This window comes from Mustela erminea, chromosome 6 (assembly GCF_009829155.1).
Source record: "Mustela erminea isolate mMusErm1 chromosome 6, mMusErm1.Pri, whole genome shotgun sequence".
Lineage (NCBI taxonomy): Eukaryota > Metazoa > Chordata > Mammalia > Carnivora > Mustelidae > Mustela > Mustela erminea.
In genome coordinates, this window is record NC_045619.1 from 40,352,246 (window position 1) to 40,375,247 (window position 23,002).

Sequence of the window (23,002 nt, forward strand, 5' to 3'; positions counted from 1 at the left end):
GAAAGCAATGTAGTGTATTTCAACAAAGATTTATTCAGCATTTCCCTGGAAAAATATTTCATTTTAAAGAAAAAAACAGACTTCTGAATTGGAAAAACCCAAGTATATAACAACAAGAACATGCTAAAAATAATTTTATAATTTTATGTTAAAAATACTCTTTTGGAGAGCTTGGGTGGCTCAGTTATTAGCAGTCCAACCCTTGATTTTGGTTCAGGTCATGAGGAATATATATATTCTCCTCAAATTATAAAATGTAAATGGTCTTTAATTGCAGGGTTTTTTTTTTGTTTTTTTTTTTTTTAGTTTTAGTTTTAGCTTATACTTTCCAAAAGTGTTTTTTTTTTCTTTTTCTTTTTCTTTTTTTTTAAGATTTCATTCATATACTTGTCAGAGATAGAGAGCAAAAGCAGGATAAGAGATGGCAAAGGGAGAAGGAGGCTCCCCATCAAGCAAGGAGCCCAATGTGGGACTTGACCCTAAGACTCTGGGACCATAACCTAAGCCACCCAGGTGTCTTACCTTCAAAGGTATTTCATCCTGCCAATGTTCATTAATTATGCAAAAATAGTAGAGTTTAAGAGCAAGTTTAGAATCTAGTTGTAATGTCTTTTTCCCTGTGAATCCTCTCATGAAATCCAAGGAAACTAATTCTTCCACATCTGTGTTTTACTCTAGCATGCTTCCACTGTACTGCAGTTTATCTGCTCACAAAGCTATTTTAGCCACAGGATCATGTTTGAGGGCAAGGAGAGTGGCTTGTTTCCTGGAATCTCTGTACCCAGGTTGGCATCTGGCCCATGACAGTTTCTCCACATTTGCAAAATAAATCAATAAATGATCTAGTCTCACATAGTAACAATCTATAGCCTTCATCTGATTCATTCACTCATCCTAACCCCTCAGTGGGCAAATAATTTTGAACTTTGGTTAAAAAAAAAAAAAAATCAAAGGGAAAAGGTGAGGGAGAAACCAGTTAGAGGGACCTGCTAAGTTTGAGTGAAGAAAGAACCATCTCTTTGAAGAGGTAATTTTAAATAAGCATTATGTAAACAAGTGAAGGCTGAAGAAAGGCCATCTGTGAAAGTGGTGGAGGAGAGAACATTGAAGAAAGAAGAGAAAAGTGTAAAGACCCAGAAACAGCAGAAGTCAAGGTACAGCAGGCAAGGGGAAATGGGGAAGTTCTGAGATTGCAAAAGTAGGCATGGCTAGCCCCTAAGGGATTTTACAGACAATGTGGAGAAACTCAACCTCCTTAGAGGCAAAATAAAAACATCAAATAGATTTAAGCAGTTAAATGACATGAGGATATATATTTTAACAAGTATTTTAGTATTATGAATATACAGGAGGTAAGGAACAAAGGAAGCAAGAAGCTCAACGAGGAGGCTATTGTGACTTTCTTGTTTCTGACGGGGGCAATACTTAAAAGAAGGCACTCTCAAGATATATTTGGAGGTAAAAATGGTAGAATTTGTTCTTGGTTGGTGTGACATCATAATAAATATATATTTATTTCTCTCTTTCTTGGATTCCTGATATAGAGCTCCTAAACTTTCATAATTTCATGAGTGATAAGGGTACCAGGATCATCTCTTGTTCTAATATCTGGTCTTCAACCCCAGTACCTAACATAGGGCTCCTGAGCCTCTTGGAATTTCCTGAGTAATAGAAGTATCTTCTGTTCTAATGAGGAAACCCTTGGTTGGCTCCAGATAGCTCACTGTTGTTGTTGTTGTTGTTGTTTTTTTACCCCAATTCATAATCATTTGCACATTTAAGTGTAGAATGAGTGGATGAATTATAGTTCAGGCCTTACTTTGTGACTATGTAAGATGAGATCATTTATCGACTTATCCCACACCTCTGTCCTCTGGGATGGGAGAGAGGCAGAATATTCAGTTAATAATGTATCATGCCTATGTGATGAAGCTTCCATAAAAATTCATAAATTACAAGTTTTGGAGAGTTTCCAAGATGGTGAATACATGGAGGTGTTGGGAGCCTCGTGTGCCAGGAGAGGGCATGGAAGTTCTATACTCCTTCTCTAATTTTTGCCCTATGTACCTCTGCTATTGGCTGTTCAGATAATGTTCAGTATCTTTTGCCATATTCTTTATAACAAACTAGTAAATATAAATAGCTGCTACCCTGAATTTTGTGAGGCATCCTAGCAAATTACCAAATGTGGAGGGAGTTGTGGGAACCCCCATTGTAGCCAGTAAGTCAAAAATATAGGAAGCTTGGACTTGCAATTGGTATCTGAAGTGGGGGAAGTCGTTTGGGACTGAAGCCTTAACTTATGGGATCTGATGTTCACATCCAGATAGTGCCAGACTTGAGTTGAATTCAACTGTAGGACTGGCAGCTGGGGTGAGAGAATTGATTGCTGTGGGAAAAGCCCCAAACATTTGGTGTCAGAAGCATTCTATGAGTAGAGATTTTTTTTAGTTTTCTTTTATTGGTTAGACACCAGAGGCATGAATGTATTTTCAGAAAAGTAAAGAATCCATCAGTAGGATTCAAAATATAATTTTAATCCCAAATTCAGTTTGCACTTGGAAACATTAGTTTCACATACCATGGGAAACTGATAGTCTACTGTATCATAATTTAAGTGTATAACTCTTCATAAACTGATAATTCATGTAAACATAAAGTAAAAACCTTTCTATTTTCATTATTTTTAGTATGTACAAAATGCTATGTATTTACCTATGAAACATTCATAGAGATTACATTTCTACCAGGTGGGTTGTGGGTAAGGAGAGCAATCAATAAACTCAAGGTACTAAACTTTTAGTTCCCTTTTCTTTTCTCTAGAAAACAAAAAATGAAGATTTCTTATATTGTAGCATCAGATAAGGTAAGATAAATGAAAAATGAAAAGCCCTTGTTCTTTACAAAAGAAAGCCCTAAGTAGATGTGGTTAAATGGGATGAAGGATGTTAGCGTGAAATGAATTTATGCAGTCAGGCAGATTTGTATGTTTTAATGATATCTGAAGCAGATAAGAAACATCTATTTTTGTTTTTATTATAATATGAGCTGAAATCACAAGAGATAAAATGATCTTACTTAAAATTACTTTGCAGAAACCCATTACTAGCATAACGCTTACTGTAATTTTGCTAGCTTCTTCCAGTATTCATTTTCATGATGCTGTTATATGGTTGGAATAGGTACAAGTTTATTTAAAAGTTTCTGTTAGTCATAAGCTGAGACTATAACGTATGACATGAGAGTTAACCCAAGGACTCATTAAGATCCACTGGCATCATTTTATATCTTATATTAATTTCAAAGCCAGTATGTGCTTATTGTGTAAAACTAGGCAGTCCCAACATATATAAAAGAGACAGAGTGAATCATCAGCAATCCCACCCAGAAGAAACAACCACTAACATTTTGCTGATTTCTATCCATTCATTTTCTAGATGCACTGTATGAACAGAAACCAATTAATCTGGCTGAGACCTTGCTGATTATAATATCAGTATCTGTTATTCATTAATCACTTATTTTATATGACATTTTCATGATTTTGAATGTCCTTAAAATCTTTCTGACACAATGATATCATATAAATTATTATATATTTAACCATTTCTGTTTTAGGAAATATGATATACTTTGTAATTTTCTTACTCTTCTAAGTAAGACTTCAGTGAATACCTTTGTACATTCATGTTTACATAAAAGGTTACATTCAAGATTATTTTCTTGACATAAATTCCTAGAAAGGGAATTAGTGATTCACAGGATAAAAACATTTGAAACACTACAGATGCAATGTAACTGCTGAAGAACACATCATTTTCTATTCTTGCCAGCCATATACCTATATTAACCCTACAAAATCCTAGTAGTTTCAGGTAACATGGTTTTTGTCAGTAATCTGAAAATTGCTCAGTTTAGTTTTAATCTACATTGATTAAATTTTGAGATTAAATGTTCAGTAGGTTTATTGGCTATTGTTAAATCCATAAATCATCTATGTCTTTTTCACAGTTTAAGTTATTTGTATTACATTTTTATATGTACAAATTCTTTCAAATATCTTTCCCCTCTATTTCTGGGTTTTTACTTTAATTAGTGATTATCTATTTTTTTGACATTTTAATATATAAGTTTCAAAAATATTTTAACCAATTCCATCAATCTTGCTTCTATAATATCTTCTCCCAAGAAATATTAGATATATAATTTGATTTCTCTTCCTTTCCCTTCTTTGATATTCCATTTTTGTGGTAAGGTGAGAAACTTTGGTAAGTATTTCTTTCTATTTATTATTATGGTTCACTTATCAAACCTTAATATATGACACATATTAGGGTATTTTTAATGATCATCAAGTATGTTCCACTGACCTATTTAGTGATTTCTTTAGTAATACAATGCTGCTTTAGCTTTTATAATGATGTCCAGAGGCTTTTCTTTAAGGCAGACTACAACTTTAAAATATATATTTAACTAAGAATTCAAGCCTTTCAAAAACCTTCTCAAAATTACTGAAACTAGCTGTTACTCTAAAAAATTATTACCATGCATAGTTTTACTCAGTAGTACATGAAACATTTATTGAATGGTTTCATTATGGCAAATATTAAGAATAAAGAAAGCAGTATGATAGTATAGAGATATGACTTTTGCTTTATTGAGAAAAATGTATAATTCTTTCTTTTGAGAATTCGCAGGCTTTTTCGATATCTGAACATTTAGCCACAGGCATTTTACTTAATAAATAGCAATCACAGCTATTAATCTTTAGCTAAATTGTCTCCCCTCTCAAAAACCTTCTTTATCACTTGAAATATTTTTGGCATTAGCTATTTCTTTCAGAAGAATAGAAGCACCCAAATTACTATAATTTCAAGGTTGCGTGGAAAGAGAAACATTATGTAGAAATAAAAGAGCTTAGATAAAGCTCAACAACTTAGCTGCAGACCTAACTGTGAACAAGGTTGAAAATGCAAACCTGTTCTGTGTTACCTTACTTGAAAGAGCCTACATTAAGGTTACAAGAATTCACTTTTAAGAGAAAAATATTTTTAACAATAAAGAAATATTTTTGCTCTGAGATATCTAAAATAGATAATATAAAAACATTTCAGATTCCTCCATCTTAAAACATTGAGAACACTGTCTTGGTAAAGAACACTACTTAAAACAGTCACTTTAGTGAGTGAAGATCTCTAAAAGGGGGTGAAAGACAGTTCACAATTAGATATTTGCCAGGAAATCCATGTCCCAGCTCTGAAAAACAACAGATGGCAGCAGTAACAATGAAAACTTGCAGCAGATCCTGTCTGGCACACTTTCAAAATGGTCATTTATATTTCCTATCACAAACAGCTAAGTGCTGTCTCCTTATACTGTATGCATGGATATAGAAAGAAAAAAAAAATGCAATAATGACACTTGAATTGCCTTAACAGGGAAAGAAATAAACTTGAAAGCAAGGCTGAGGTGACAGCAAGCTTCTGGCCAGGTGTCAGATCCTGAGATTTCCCAGGCATAAACCCATTGCTGATGCTTTGCCCAAACTCCTTCCAGGTTTGAAAGGTTGCCAGTGTCTCCCAGGCTACTGTTATATTTCCCACACCTTTTCTCTGTGTTTCTGAGCCCTGCTTAGTAACTGTCATTTGATTCTGCTTCCTTCTAGAAGATTTCAGTCCAGTGGTTTTTGTTGCTGATCCTGAACCATAACATCTGATCAGATTTATTTGCGTTCCTTCCAGCAGGAGGTAAGGATTCAGAAAAGGTGATGCTTAAAAGATGAAACAGTGGTGGGTCAAGAGATCATCTGTCATCCCAGGCAAGCAAAGTGGAGTCAGGGCACACCCAAGAAGAAAGTCAGGCAGAACAGAAGCAAGCAAGAGAGAGGTCACAGAGTCCTAGCACAGTGCAGAATTAGGGGATTTATAGGAGTTGAAAAGGCTCAAAACATAAACAGGAGAGATGTGATATCCAGATGTGATTAAAAACAAACAAACAAACAAACAAAAAAGACTTTGTCATCCAGAGCACTCTTTGATCCCCAAAAAGGAGCATTTCTGGGACGTCTGGGTGGCTCAGTCATTAAGCATCTGCCTTGGGCTCAGGTCATGATCCCAGGGTCCTGGGATCGAGCCCTGCATTGGGCTCTCTGCTGGGCAGGGAGCCTGCCTCTCCCTCTCCCACCCATCTGCTTGTGTTCCCTCTCTCGCTATGTCTCTGTCAAATAAATAAATAAAATATTTTTAAAAAGTGTGGGGGGGATTTCTATCACTAGAGCAGAAATCAACATCCCAGGGTTTGGTGAAGGCAAACAGAAGGGTCTGAGAGAGAGAATGATATAAGGATCGGATGAAAAGCAACTCCTGAGGGGAGAGGCAAGATGGTGGAGCAGTAGCAGACTGAGATGCTATCAGGCTGCAGGAGTTCAGCTAGATATGTATCAAACCATTCTGAACACCTACAAACTCAACAGGAGATAGAAGAAAAGAAGAGCAGTAATTCTAGGAACAGAAAAATCAACCACGTTCTGAAAGATAGGATGTGCAAAGAAGTGAATACGAAGTGACAGGAAGATAGACCATGGGGGGAGGGGACGGCTCCCAGCAAGCCGTGGAGCAGCAGAGCACAAAATCAGAACTTTTAGAAGTCTGCTCCACTGAGGGATATTGCTCCAGAGGCTAAGCAGGGGTAGAGCCCTCTGGGGACAGTGTGGTCTCAGGTCCCACGGAGTCACAGAAAGATCAGGGGTGTCTAAGTGTGCCAGAGCTGCCAGGTATTGGAGCAGGGAAGTCAGCTGCAGAGAAAGAGACAAGGAGTGAGCTTTCAGATCGGGGTTACCTGAAACCATGATCCAAGGCACAGTTGGACCACTGTTCTTCAAGCAGGAACCCCACAAGTGGCAGATCCGGGGAGACTGACCTTCCTCCTCTGGAGGAGCAGTGCGGCAGGAATCTGTTGTGTTTGGGGCCATGCATCAGAGACAGAAACACTTGGTCACAGGCTGGATGAGCCCCAGTGCAGCCATAGACCAGGGAGATGGGAGTGTTTAACTGCTTTTCTCTGAGGGCGCAGTGAGGGGAGGGGTCCTGAGCTCTCAGCTGCCATGGGCTGGAGACTAGGAGACCGCCATTTTCATTCCTGTCTTCCAAAGAAGTATGGAAAACGTTCAGGGAACAAAAGCTCAGAGAATGAACCTGAGCAGATTACTTAGCCCGGGCCCTGGCAAGGGTGGTGCAGTTCTGCCTCAGAAAAAGACATTTGAGAATCACTGCAACAAGCCTCTCCTCCAGAAGGTCAGTAAGAAAATCCAGCCAAGACCAAGCTCTCTGATCAAGGAGAAAAGCAGAACTCCAGAGCGAGGGGACAGCAATGCATAGAATTCATGGCTTTCTCCCCATGATCCTTTAGTCTTTCAAAGTTAAATTAAATTTTTTAACTTTATTTTTTTCATATTTCAATTTTTTAACTTCTCTTTTAACGTTTTTTAACTAGGTAATCTTAACAATATCTTTCTAAAAAAATTTTTTAACCTTCATTATTATATTCATATCTTATCCTTCATTGTATTCAACCTTATTTTTTGTATACATATAGGGTGTTTTTTAATATAAAAAACTTAGGGATACAATTTCTTCCAATAGATCAAAATATAACCTAAATCTAGCACAGGGCATTGTCCTAGTCTTCAGCCTAAGCAAATTCTTTCCTCTTTTTTCTTTCTTTCTCTCTTTATCCAACCAATTTATCAATTCCTTTTTTAGAATTTTTTTTTAAATTTTTATCTTTATATTCAAATTCCATCTCTTCATTGTGTTTACTCTTATCTTTGTATATTTATAAGTTTTTTTTTCTTTAAAATTTTGGGATATAGTTTCTTCTAAGAGACCAAAACACACACAAAATAAAGTCGGTAGCTCTGTTCTATTCACCAGTCATATATATATATATATATATATTTTTTTTTTCTTTTTACCCCTTTCTTCTCCCCCTGGTTTAGGATCTCTTCTGTTTGGTTTGCGTACATTTTTTGGGATTATTTTTGCCACTCTTTTAGTATTTTATTCTCTCATTCATAAATTCATATCCAGATAAAATGACAAGGCAGAAAAATTCACCACATACACACAAGGAACAAGAGGCAGAACTGACAGCTAGGAACCTAATCAATATGGACATTAGTAATATGTCAGATCTAGAGTTCAGATTGATGGATCACAAGGAGCTAGCTGGGCTCAAAAAAGGCATGAAGATATTAGAGAAACACTGTCTGGAGAAATAAAATCCCTTTCTGGAGAAATAAAAGAACTAAAATCTAACCAAGCTGAAAAAAAAAAAAAAGCCATTGATGAGGTGAAATAAAAAATGAAGTCTCTTGCTGCTAGGATAAATGAGGCAGAAAAGAGAATTAGTGATATAGAAGACCAAATGACAGAGAATAAAGAAACTAACAAAAGAGAAAAAAACAACTACTGTACCATGAGGGGAGAATTCACAAGATAAGTGATGTCATAAGATGAAACAATATTAGAATAATTGAGATTCCAGAAGAAGAAGAAAGACAGAGGGGGCAGAGGTATACTAGAGCAAATTATAGTAGAGAATTTCCCTCATATGGCCAAGGGAACAAGCATCAAAATCCAGGAAGCATAGAGAACTGTCCTCAAAATCAATAAAAATATGTCTAGCCCCATCCATCATCTAATAGCAAAACTTACAAGTCTTAGTGACAAAGAGAAAATCCTGAAAGCAGCTCAGGACAAGAAGTCTGTAACATGCAATGGTAGAAATATTAGATTGTCAGCAGATTTAACCACAGAGACCTGGCAGGTCAGAAAGAACTGGCATGGTATATTCAGAGGACTAAATGAGAAAAATGTGCAGCCAAGAATACCCAGCTACACTATCACTGAAAAAGTCTACAATAGCCAACCTATGGAAAGAACCTAGATATCCATTAACAGATGAATGGATAAAGAAGATGTGGTATATATATATCCAATGGAATACTATGCAGCCATCAAAAGAAATGAAATCTTGCCATTTGCAATGATGTCGATGGGACTAGAGGGTATTATGCTGAGTGAAATAAGTCTAACAGAAAAAGACAATTATCATATGATCTCCCTGAAAAGAGGAAGTTGAGAGGCAGGGTGGGCAGTTTGGGGGGTAGGGTAGGAAGAAATGAAACAAGATGGGATTGGGAGGGAGACAAACCATAAGAGAATCTTAATCTCACAAAACATACTGAGGGTTGCTGGGGGTAGGGAGATAGGGAGAGGGTGGTTGGGTTATGGGCATTGGGGAAGGTATGTGCTATGGTGAGTGCTGTGAAGTGTGCAAGCCTGACATTTCACAGACCTGTAACCCTGGGGCAAATAATACATTATGTGTTAATAAAAATAGTTAATAAAGAAAAGCAACTCCTCCTTTCCTGGTTGTTTGTGATGCAGGTTGTGATGTTATTCCTTTTTCTTCTCAAGGAGAAGAACCAGGCTTTATTCTATAATCATTGCAGAATCCAGCATTGGTTGCAGCACATCCTAGGTGATGTTGATTCATAGGACTGATCTTGAGAATTTTATGTCTCTTCCAAATAGTGAATTTAATACTACCTTGTGTTAGCTTCAGTAATAAGATATCTAAGAAACTCATCTCAGGCCAAAATGATTTAAAATGTTAGGACCAACACTTAGTTTTATCAGTAGGGTTTATTCCAATCTACCCTGTCTCCTATTTTCCATATGGGTTCCTTCTAGGGTTGCCCATAGCTTGACAGCAAATGTCTTTATATGGTTCTAGGGGAGCATGGATTTGAAAGTAGTGTGGTCTAGATTTCAGCTACAAAGTCATTCAGCCATGCATATTTGAGTAGTGTACAACCTATGAAATCCTGCATGACCATCCTGGGTATCACCGTGGGAGCACCTGCCCAGGACTAAAACCTAGAGTTCTCCATCTTGCATAACTTTAGTCTCTATATCCAATTGGTCACCAAGCTCAATCTGATTTGTATTGTCTCCATTTGCATTTCTTATCCCTACTGCCACTGTCTTAACTAATGATCTCTCCACTTCCAGTAGCCTACTGCCATCTCATAATTGCTATGTCTGTCTCAGGTCTGGGTTTCCAATGTATCCTCCAAAGAGCCAGAACAAATTACTTAGCATGGCTGTTAAAACTCAGCATGGTACAAAGACTCTTTAAAGTCTATAATTTAGGGGTACCTGGGTGGCTCAGTTGGTTAAGCATCTGCCTTCAGCTCAGGTCATGATCCTGGAGTCCTGGGATTGAGCCCCGTATCAGGCTCCCTGCTAAGCAGGGAGCCTTCTTCTCCCTCCAACCCTCCCCCTTCTTATGTTCTCTTTCTCATTCTCTCTCTCTCAAATAAATAAAATCTTAAAAAAAATGTATGGTTTAGCCTAGTTCCCCATTTCTTCCTTGCATACAGTCACACTGAGCTACTTCGCCCTAAGAGTGTTCTCTCAATTTGATGAATTCATGCATTCATTAATGCATTTCTCTACACATACATTCTTCTCAGACTGTTATGTGTCCCCAGTTAAATTGTCCTCCCTCTCAAAAACCTTCTCCAAATGAACTTCCTCTATATTCTGAGAGTCTCTAGTTCACGTATTTATAATTTTCATTATAGCACTTTCTCATCAAATTGATATTGCTTATTTTATTTATCTGTATTTTTCATTGGGAGGTGATCTGTTTGGAGGTAGTTATGGACAGATTTTTGATTACATGAAACATTTTGTAAAATATACGTGTGTGTAGGTGTATGTATATATATTTATTTATATGTTTACAAAAGTCCCAAGTTAAATTAATAATAGGTTTAAACAGATTGGGGGACTTAATTCTCAGAAAGCTAAACAATTACAAGCCCTCTAATTTCTGCTTATCTTTTAAACAAAGTTTCTAAAAATAAAATACCTCCTTCATTTTTTCTTCAAATGCTAACATGTGAAAGACTGGTTTGAGTCCATTGAGGATTTCAGTGAGGCAAAAGGTGTAGATTTCAGCATTCCTAAGCCAAGTCTTTCCAATGATCTTCCTTCCTTTATCATACCTCCTCCCTAAGTGGTCTCATTCAATCTCATTATAACAAAATCTTCAGTTCAGACATATACAAAGTAGCTAAGTTTTACTGAGTGCCTAAAATACATGAAAGACAGTATGTCCAATACTAGAATCACTGCTTAACTCACTCTATGGACAAGCAGAAACTACGACTAAGTGAACTACAAATATAACTCTCCATCTGTGCTCACACTAGAGGATGGGCTCTTTGAGGGGAGTACTGAAATGAACACCAGGAATACTTCATGTTTATTAACCACATTCATTCATGTTCTTTCTCTCTCTTACCCTTACTCTTCCATCAAGATTTGAGCTTGGATTGATTGAGGAAGTTTACAGAAGGCACTTCCAGCAACTGGATTATCTTCTTATGAAGCCATTATCACTTACAAGACTCTTGGGAACTGAGGTCTCATTAAGTGTGCAAGGTATTGACAAAGTAAATGTATAGTAGGAAACACTTTGCCATCATACCAAGTCAGCTAGCATATCAAGAAATATTTTCTAATATCTTTGATGTGCAAGGCACTACAAGCATTATGTCCTTCTGCTTTATAATCTGGCAATTAAAAACAAATTTACTTTTTCTTCAGTTTTTATCATGTTCCTGAGTTTTGTAAAGAATAGGACACATTTATAATTATGTATTTACAAAGTGTGATAATTATGACTTCAAAGAATTAAATGCTTTAGAATGCTCAGAATGGCATGGCAAGGCTAAGGTAGTCCTCAAAGTTTAAATATGTAATTTGTAACCATCTCAGTAATTATTGTAGTTTATCAGGTACAAATTTTTGACTTTGGAATTATTTTCTTCTCATTAAAATTTTATAACATTACGTCCATTGAATCATTTCAACTAAAAACAAACACTGCATTACTTAACAACCTGGACATAATGTAAACATAAGTATTCCAAATTAATATTTCTAGACTTACTATTGGGATCAAGGACAAGCCAACTTCATTGTTTCATGTTAGCAAGAAATTCTCAGCTGGCTCAAGACTCTACAGGTTTTATCTGTACAGGTTTTTAATAAACTCTTTAATGAAGGGAGACAAAATGAATACCTAATCCTCTGTATTCAAACTGGTACTTTAGAACTTCTTAAAAAATAAAACAGGAATAAAATGATTATTATTTTTAAGACCCATGTCTGGGGGCGCCTGGGTGGCTCAGGACCCTGAGGTCTTGGGATCCAGCCCTTCATCGGGCTCTCTGCTCAGCAGGGAGCCTGCTTCCTCCTCTCTCTCTGCCTGCCTCTCTGCCTACTCGTGATCTCTCTGTCAAATAAATAAATAAATAAATAAATCTTAAAAAAAAAAAAAAAGACCCATGTCCGTAAATGACATTTCTTTGAATATGCTCTGGAATTAATATATCTTCTAATATAAAAGTAAAGATGATTTCGGGTAGAGAATAATGTTTACTGGGAAAGGAAAAGCTTGTCTATATTTCCACTTAATGCTCTGCTGTCCTTTTGTTTTGTTTTTGTTAATCCCTAGAGTCCTTTTGTTTTGCCAAACTGAAGCACAGTTTCAGGCCTCTAATCCCTACAGCTTTTCCACTGCTTTGCAAATCTTTATACCATACTGCTGTGTGTTTTATTTCCAAATATATACCTGGATTTGTTGTATCACTTCCATCACAGCTTCATATATTATTAGACTTTGAGTACTTTATTTATTTAGTTAGTTATTAAAGATTTCATTTATTTATTCATGAGAGACAGAAGCAGAGAGAGAGAGAAGCACAGGGAGACGAAGGCTCTACAGAGAGCAGAGAGCCAATGTGGGACTGGATCCCAGGACCCCGGGATGGTGACCTGAGCCAACAGATGTTTACTCAGCCTATAAAGATGAACAGAACAAAATCCAGCCACCTAGAAAGTGACCCCAAATGAAAATAATTGCAGGAAGTAGACATGAGTTAACAAGTTTCCTTGGGGGATTTGAAAAACTAACTAGTTAATATTTAATCAACATACAAAAATAAAATACACACCTTGTATGTACTAGGTAGCAGGGAGAAACAAAATGTCTGCATCCCTTAGAAAGAAACAGCCTTAGAATTTAGTTTAAAGCCCAAGTGAATGTGGATCAAGTAGTTTGGAAAATAATGAATACTTTCAAAGGGTGGGTTTCATTTTTGTGTTAGAAATCTACTGCCATACCAACATGAGCACATGCTCAAAGATATATTTATATTATATATTACAGTGTTCCTTCAACATAAGCCACTATTCCATATGGGGCTGACCTCTCCCTGCCTTCTCAATTCCCAATTTAAACAGGTTCCAGTTTGCAATGTTACTTAAAATAGCCTTGAACTTGAACGTGAACTTTCCATAAATGCAGGGGAGCCTGCAAAAAATCTAGGCTATGTGGAATTTGTGCCCTAGTTTATCTTGTGCATTATTGTATTCCCAATGCTTTGTATACAGTAGTTTGAATACTTGCTGGAAGAATAATGAATGAATGCTGAAGGCTGAAAAATATTAGGAAAATCAAAGTAGTACCATCTTCTTTCTCACCATCATGAGTACTCTTTAACTTTGCGTGAGAGCTATTTTGATAAGGGACTGAGCATGATAGTGCTTTGTTATATGATGCCTAGGTTCAAAACGAAAAGTCAAAAGGAAGAAAAGGAGAAACCAAACTAGAATGCAGCCCATTAACAGATGAATTGCTGGCTATACTGTGATTCATACATTGTTTTAACTTAACACTTATTTTGAGTTAAGTTTTTGGTCAATTGACCCTGCTGAGTGGGGATTTATCATAGGATCAATTGCTGAACTACTAATTTCCAACAGTTTAAAAACTGTCAGCATTTATCAAAGAACAATTTATTTTAGCAAGAAAGGGCCAATAATGCACCTCTAAAGAACTCATCAGAATCATCTTCTGAAGCCAACTTTAAGTTTATAAAACTAAGGTTTTGTTTTTTGGGTTTTTTTTTTTAAGATTTTATCCATTTACTTGATAGACAGAGATCACAAGTAGGTGGAGAGGCAGGCAGAGAGGCAGGCAGGAGGCAGGGGAAGCAGGCTCCCCACCGAGCGGAAAGCCCCATGTGGGGCTCCATCCCAGAACCCTGGGATCATGACCTGAGCCAAAGGCAGAGGCTTTAACCCACTGAGCAACCCAGGCACCACAAAAAACTAAAGTTTTATCCTCAAAGAGCCTTTAAATAAATGTCAAAACATCAGTAAGAATCAGTAGGTATTATTTCTATGATCTTTATCACTTCAAGTACACATCCTCAGCAGAATCTTCTTAATTAACTAGGTTAGTAAATCAGTTCTTTTTCAAAAAGGCATTTTTAAATGTAAATCTCACACTTTTCAATTACATTATGTCATTTTCCAATATAACAGTCACTTGAGTAAAAGCCCAAATCTCTTCAGATATATTCTCTCTCTCTCTCTCTCTCTCTCACACACACACACACACAGGGCAGAAATAGCTCAGGCACTTTGCAAGATACTATTCATCTTTCAATTTTATTGTTAGAATTTGGAAGTGAAAAGATGGATCCCCTGAAAAGACAGGTATTTTCACATCTTTTTGACTTTTATCTCTAAAATCAATGACTTAGAAACATGAAAGCAACTATTATGGATCTTCTTCATCACTTTAAACATAGGTCATGAAAACAGTCCTATGATGTCCACCATAGCAGTTATTGTTTTAGAGAAAATTTAAAAAACATACATGGTTCTTACCTAATTTTAACAAAAGAATATAAAAAGGAAGTACCCAGGGTAGCTCTCTAAAAAATTCACAGTACACTGACTACAAAGCTCTAGTCAATGTCAATGGTATCATGATCATTGGAAAAATATCCCCCAAAGCTCATTCATCATATACTGCATATTAATCTAAGAGTTTGGAATCATTTAAGACACAATTCCCATCATCAGATTTAACAGGCATCTTTAGAAAACGTGGTTAATATATAATAATATTAGAAAACGAGGCTTTAATTTCAGACAAGCTTAAATTAGAAACTCGGACAAATTTCTTAACACCTGTGAATTTTCCATTGCTTAATATAATACCATTTACATTCATCTTCAGTACACGACCAAAGAAGTATGGTTGTAAGAAAACTTGCAAAATAATTGAACTTTCAGATTATTTTTTGGATAGTCCTATATACAAAGTAAAGTAGCCATCACTTGATGTAGGGCATAATGAAGATACAAGAGAAGGAGTAACCTATGTAATAATTCTAATTTTGCAAAAAGGTGATTCTAATTTTGCAAAAAGGTGATAGAGGTTAATAAAACAAATAAACAAAAATCATATAAAAGTTAGGGAGTGCAGATTAGAAAGAGAGAGCTTATACCAGAGTTTGAGGGATAGATAATTTTTCAAAAATCTTTTTTTTTTTTTTTTTTAAGATTTTATTTTTGGAGCACTAGGGTGGCTCAGTTGGTTAAGTGTCCAACTCTTGATTTCACCTCAGGTCATGACCTCAGGGTCATGAGACTGAGCCCCATGTCAGGCTCTACTCTGGGTGGGGAGCCTGCTTAAGATTCTCACCCTCCGCTCTTTCCCCTGACCATCTCAAAAAAAAAAAAAAAAAAAAAAAGATTTTTCTCTTTAAATAATCTCTATACCCAAGGTGGGTTTTGAATTTGAGATCAAGGGTTGCATGTTCTACTCATTAGCCAGCCAGGTGCCCCAGAGATAAGTAATTTTGAAAAGATATAGAAGGGAGAGCAAAATCATAGAAGGATTGAAGATACCAGCCCAGATGGAAATCAAGACATAAGCTGAAAAAGAATAAAATATGAGGTTGAATAGATACAATGGAGCACTTGGGATCTGAAATTATTTCTTAATAGATGACACAGATGTAGTGGCTAAGGAAGAACAGTAAAGTAGGATATATATATATATATATATATATGGGATCCCAGGTATCAACATACATATGGTAAGGAGGAAGAGGGGAACCAACTTCCTACAACACCTAGTATCTCATCATAGCTTCAGAGTCACAGTTTCCACTCTTACATCTATTACTAACTGGGCATTCAACTTGTATACTGAATTAGATTAAAAAATCATTCATAATGCTAAACCTAAAAACCATCATCTAAGCTGATAAAATAACTGCAATGAAATTTATTTCATCTCAGAAGTAAGGGAACGAAACTAGATAAAAGAAACCTTTGGAAAGACAAATACAACATATCTTTGAAAAAAAACTAAGTATTCAGGGGACTTATGGACTATTTTTTTTTAAGGTTTTATTTATTTATTTGACAGACAGAGACCACAAGTAGGCAGAGAGGCAGGCAGAGAGAGAGAAGGGGAAGCAGGCTCCCCGCTGAGCAGAGAGCCCAACGTGGGGCTCGATCCCAGGACTCAGGGACCATGACCTGAGCTGAAAGCAGAGGCTTTAACCCACTGAGCCACCCAGGTGCCCCTTAGGAAGTATTTTTTTTTTTTTCTCAAAGATTTTATTTATTTATTTGACAGAGATCAGAAGTAGGCAGAGAGAGAGAGAGGAGGAAGCAGGCTCTCCGCAGAGCGGACAGCCCGATGCGGGGCTCGATCCCAGGACCCTGGGATCATGACCTGAGCCGAAGGCAGAGGCTTTAACCCACTGAGCCACCCAGGCGCCCCTTAGGAAGTATTTTTTGACAAATCAGAAACACCAGTATGTCTTGGTTCTTTTCATATGTTAAGATGAAGTTTAATATGTTTGTATGTTCATCTGAATGTTTTATTATAATTATGACCTCACCGTATCACTTAACATTTATCTCTTTCTTATTTGTTTCAACAGTATTAGCTATATCTCTACTGCAACTTCAGAGGGAAGAACTCATAGAGGGAAGATCTGAGCTTATAAATGGGTTGAGTCTATAAAGTTGTAAATTTGGGGGGGGTAGGGAACAATGATAAGCTGGTTGACCAAATCACAAATATAAATTACTTTTTCTGCCATTTCTGCACAGTACAGTGCACAAATGTGTCTACTATGCTGATGTCAAAATGTAAAGAAGATAGAGTCTATTCTTATACCCAAATTCTAAGAGATCAACAAGCAGTTACTAACAATGAACTGTGTAGCTTCTTATGAAATGTTAAAAGCTGGAAATACTAATCCAAATGTCAGTAAGAGATGTTTGAGATTGTAATATGCATATATGTTTTCTTGGATCCCATCTTTGCTGGTACAGTTTGTCTTCTGTCCCACTATGTAGTGATTTGGTCCAGCTCATGTTGTCAGATTCTGGGTGACTTTCAAATTCTTTGGGGACCCCTGTAAAAGCAAGCTGTTGCTGTCTAAGAGAAGGAAGACCTAGAGAGCTTAGCAGTCACAAAGGCAGTTGCATTTACATGAAGTTCTGATTAAGAGGGCTTTAGTTGCTCCCTGAGCTCCTCTTGAAAGAAGGACAAAAAGAGAAATGGGATAAAGGTCTTTTTGATTTTCTCTTCCGGAGGGGACACTATTAGCATCACCTGTAAGTTTACAGTCTAGTGCGTTTCAACAAACTCCTCAAAACAGTAAAAGGACCAGATGCAAAACTAGTGTGATCATTGGTTCTTCCCTCCTTGTCTATTTAGTTGAGATAATATTGTTTGTAGTGCTATCCATTCCGATACTCTATAATAACAGTGTTTTATTTTTTTCTTGGAAAGATATTTGGAAAGGAGAGGATGACTGAATGAATTTTACATTTTTAACCTGTTATATTTTGTCTGTAAGATGCTCTATATTTTTCTTCACATACATTTCAGAACCACTAATTGATTTTAATGTATTTTATATATTGCATGAATTACATAACAATAAATGTTATTGCTCTCATCATAAAAAAGATGTATATGTTAAATGAATAACCAACATATAAAATTGAATGAACTATCTAGGTGAAAACAAAAATATGCATATGAAAAAAGCTGTGGGGTTTTTCTCTATTGAGCAAAAGCTTTCTATGATATTATTGATTTTACAATAAAAAATAGTTTCTATTAATCATGTTGTTCTATAAATGAATATTCAAATCATTCTTTTATTAGGAGCTCATCTATAAAACTAGGGAAAATAAATATATCCTAATTAAATAAAAAGGATCTAGAGGACTCTAAAAAATAATCAACTGGCTGCTGAATTCTAAAATACTTTGCACATAGCTTTGCACAGTGGCAGTATCGTAGCCAATGAGGTTTATCCGAGGCGCAATTATTGCTAATTAAAATACTTTGCACAATTTACAATGAAAAAAATCAAGAAGGGGGCACCTGGGTGGCTCAGTGGGTTAAGCCGCTGCCTTCGGCTCAGGTCATGATCTCAGGGTCCTGGGATCGAGTCCCGCATCGGGCTCTCTGCTCAGCAGGGAGCCTGCTTCCTCCTCTCTCTCTCTCTGCCTGCCTCTCTGCCTACTTGTGATCTCTCTCTGTCAAATAAATAAATAAAAAATCTTTAAAAAAAAATCAAGAGGATAATTCATTTTAGTGTTTGTACTTTATAAACTATTATTTCTAGAAAGAGAAAAGAAGGTGAGACCTTCCATTTTATGAAGAATCTTGACCACTGCTACCATTCACTAATACTGCTGTCATCAAATTGGGGAAAAAAAAAAAAATCAAACAATGTAAAACCATATGTTAATTCCCACCCAAGTCACTACCCCACCTCCTAAATACCCATTTCTTGGCTGTGTGTTGCAATTTGGAGGGATGTTACATTAATAGAGTATAGAGGCTTATGCATTCCTTCTGAATATATCAAATGTCTTCCAAACTCATCTGTGCCATACAGGACAGAATACACATGTGGATACCAACGGAATCTTTAATCCTCCCTGAGGCTGTTGATTTCCAGCTAAAAGCCAGATTTCTAGAATTAGATCATACATGTCAAGGTCTGCTACAAAATCAGCGCTCATAGAAGATTTATGTATCTTGGCAGCTTAGCAAAGAAATCCCCAATTTCAGTGAGATCAAGAGAACCATTTTTAGAAAATCACTGCCAGACCTGAAGTTAATTTCCTCTAATTCTACGACATCTGTAAGCCTCATATGGGAGTCTGGGTTTTAATCAGCCCTGCATTCTAACAAATGGCTAGTGATGCTTAAAGAAAATAAACACCAAAAACCATTTCACAGGAAAACCACAAGATAGCATAAAAGAACAATATGAGTTACAGGCCCTAGAACACATATTGTTTCATTGACAACTCTGAAGACTTATAGGCATTTAACTCAAAAACAGGAAAAAATGTTGGTGTCACAAAAGGAATGTTCTTCACCAAAGATTCTTTTTTGCTAGTATGAAAGATGACTGGAGAAACCACTGTATCCTTAACACAGAGCTATCTCTCAATGGCAACCACATTTCAATTAAAGAAGTGATGGTAGAGAACGAAATGCAAAAATGAATCTGGGACAAAGTGGGCTGCAAAAAATACTAAGAGTGAAATAGATATCTCTTTTCAAGTGTTTAATTTTGGCCTTCATTATTTCTTCAAGTCAAATGGAATTGTCCCTTGGTGGTGCTTAATTCCTTTAAAATTTTTTCATCACCATATGCTTTTTCATAAAGCATAAAGCTTAAGAAGCTGATGGTAAACAGTACCAACATTGTCCAAAGAGCCTTTTCTAATCTCACCATGATAAAAATTCCAGTAGCAATAAATACACATGCTTATAGCCATACTTCTGCAAAGAACAAGAAATAAGCATTTGGGCGTAATAGATCCAGAAATAACTATGTTATTACTCAAAGTGCTGCATACATTTTCTAATTTCATTTAATTTTTATTTGCATTTTTCACATAATTGGCTAATAACGCAAATCCCAGGCATTCTTGTTAAATTGTCAAATGAATTTTTAACTCTAGTAAATAAAGAACACGTGCTTTACAGAAAAACTTCAAGAAAAGGAAAGGTAAACAAAGCCAGAGTTAATGTTTTCTTTCTGTAATTCTGTTAATAATACTGCTAATACTGATTCAATATTCAAAACAAGCCAGGAACTACCTTCACATTTTACAGGCATAATCTCATTTAAGCTTCTCAACAATACTGTAAGGTAAATATTGTTACTATTTTGCAGAGAAGGAAACAGGTTAAGAAAAAGGAAGTAATTTGCCCAATCTGAACAAGTTACAAAGTGGGAAAGGTAAACTCATACCTTTGACCTGTGAGCTTGTGTTTTTAATTTCCATGACATATAAATTCATGTAATCCTGAATCTACCACTTAGTGAGTCTAGGAGACTTAACAGTGGATCACTGATCCACATTTCTAACAGGATGCATTTTTACTTCACATTTGAGCTTGGATTTTCAAAATTTGTGAACCAGGCTAATCTGTGTCATCTTTCTTTGCCAAATGTAGGCGCTCCCAAATTATCTGTTCTTGGCTATATTTGAGATCCCAACACTGACCTTTCCCTAAGTGCCAGATTTGCATTTCAAACTGCCTGCTTGAGTTCCTGGATGTTCAACTGATACAATATATATTTCTTATTGAATTCATCTTCTTCCTTCCCAAATCCATCCTTTCTACTAGATATTCTATTTCTGCCCATCCTTCTGACAATCACTTAGGACAGAAACCAGTATGAATCATCACTATAGCAAATGGTATTATTCACAAATATTCTATCCCCTCTTCCCTGTTTGTGGCTTATACTTGCCACAGTTTGACTTTGACATTGGTCATCTGATGTGTTGAGCCAATGGGATGTAAGCAGATATGGTATATCCTACATCCTTTAGGGAGTAGTGCACTATTTCTATCAAGTCTCTTGTTCTTCTTCTCTGTTTTAAGATATACCAAACAGGGGTGACTCCTTCAGTCTAGATGTATGAATGAGAAAACAAGTCAAGCCATAGAATCCAACCCACAGTTTGGCATACATTGAAAACAAGGAGTAGATGTTACAGTTATTGCAAGCTATTGATATTAGAGGATTATCTCTTGTTACTGCAAATATAGACTTTTGTTTTACTTTCGTCCTGACATCAAATCCATTGCAATTTGTATTAGTTCTACATTTATAATATATCTTCTATTTATTTATATACCACCATACCCTCATTGTGCTGATCATAACCCATTTTTTTTGGTGATTGTAATTCCTTGTGTCTTTTTCTCTAGTTTCTGATCTATCAAGGTAACTGTTTCTGAAATGCAATTTGATCATTTTACTTCCCTATTCAAATATCATAAATGATTCTCCAAGTTTGGAGGGGGAAGTCTCATAGAAGACTAAGTAACCAATTTATCAAATAGTGCTATAGGTCCCATCAGAAGAGCAATAAGAAATGAACACTGGATTTAGCAACATGTTTGACATCAACAAAAATCATCCTAACCTTAAAAAGAAAGTTCATTTATTACTTTAGTAAAAACAGTTTTGGAAAAGTAGAGTATATTTAAGTGACAACAGGAAGAGAGAAATTAGAGATAGCAAGATAAAACTGGAAAGAGTTTCAAGAGTTTTGGTTTAAAAAAAGGACAAATAAAGAGGGTATGCTCAAGGGGAATATGGAATTTGGTGAGGGGGCTTTTGTTTTGCTTTGTCTGGTTTTGTTTGTTTGAGAAATCCCCCATGTTGGTTCACTGATGATAATAACCTAGTGGAATGAAAAACTGACCTACAGGATAGCTTAGAAACAATGGAGCTATTAATGCTGAACAGAAGAGAGGGGATGGGACCCTCTGTCCTAACTGGAGAATTTGGCCTTAGATAGTAGCTGAGGCAATTCCTACAGCGCAACAGGAGGTAAAATAAGTAAGCTATAAGGAAGGAGGTTGCCAGGGTGATGAGAGTTATATTTGCATTGCTTCTGTTTTCTCAGAGAAACCTTAAACACGCTAACTGAGGATAAGGATGGAAAGAAGAGATCAGAGGTTTGAGGAAAAAGGAACAAGTATGAATTATTTGCCAGAGAATGGAAGCATGAGTGGCTCAGAAAATGTAGGATTTCTGGGAACCCCAGGAATCCACTTGAGATGACTAGTCCCGAACTTACTAGGAAATTAGTCTGCATGATTTTTCAAACTTTCTCATTATATTCAGCTGGGAAGGTGCAGAGCAGAAGAAATGCTGGGCTCAGCTAAAGATTGAAGTTTTGCTAGTAAATTAAGCAAAAAAAAAAAAAATAATAAAAATAAATAAAGGAAAAGAAAAAGAAAAAAAAGAAAAAAGAAAGAAAGGAGCAGTAGAGTAGAAGGGTATCTATATCCAAAAAGATGTGTTTTTTTTTTATTTTTTTTTAATGAACCATGGACTCTAACCTATACAAAGAAGAATATGGGGATGCAATGAAAGTATGGAATTCTGTCAAATTTGGAATCAATAGACTACAGGTCCTGGTAGAATATTATTCCTGATGCTGGAATGATAAAAGCAGTGAACTAGAAAAGTAGTAGTGGTTATTGAAAATATGATATTCAAAATTGTTTCAGTGGAGAGTGTGAAGCTTTTAGTAACAACCAGTTCTAGGTTGTGACAATGGGAGTGTGGCTAAGCTCAAGTAGAAAGCAAGATCACTGGAGGATAAGAGGTGTCAAGTTTCTGAGAAATGAGGCTGTTACAAAGTATATATAGATGCTGATATATTATGACAAGAGTAAAAATCTTGAATAACTCAGGGAGAGTGGCTTAAGATTCTGGGAATGACAATACCATGGGGAGGTAACAGGTGGAGTAGACAAATGGTGAGGACTTTAAAACTGGATGTTTTTAGGGAGGAGAAGAAATGAAAATGTATTCAAGGAAGGAGGACATTTACCCTTCATGCAGGTCCAGTGATAGGAAGGTTGTGTGTGCGAAGGACTGGATGGAAATCAAGCACAGTGGGAAAGGCAATTCAATAACAATAGGGGGAAGGATGTGACTCAAGAAGAGAATACTGATAGAGACAATGCAGCT

General features: G+C 36.3%; 1 protein-coding gene and 1 pseudogene across 3 annotated transcripts in view; one reads left to right on the plus strand and one right to left on the minus strand.

Annotated features, from left to right (window-relative positions):
• NAV3 (neuron navigator 3) overlaps positions 1-23,002 on the minus strand; it is a 383,583-nt gene that overhangs the window by 101,126 nt on the left and 259,455 nt on the right. The gene's annotated exons all lie outside the window — the stretch shown is intronic.
• Positions 18,248-18,331, plus strand: LOC116594548 (annotated as a pseudogene).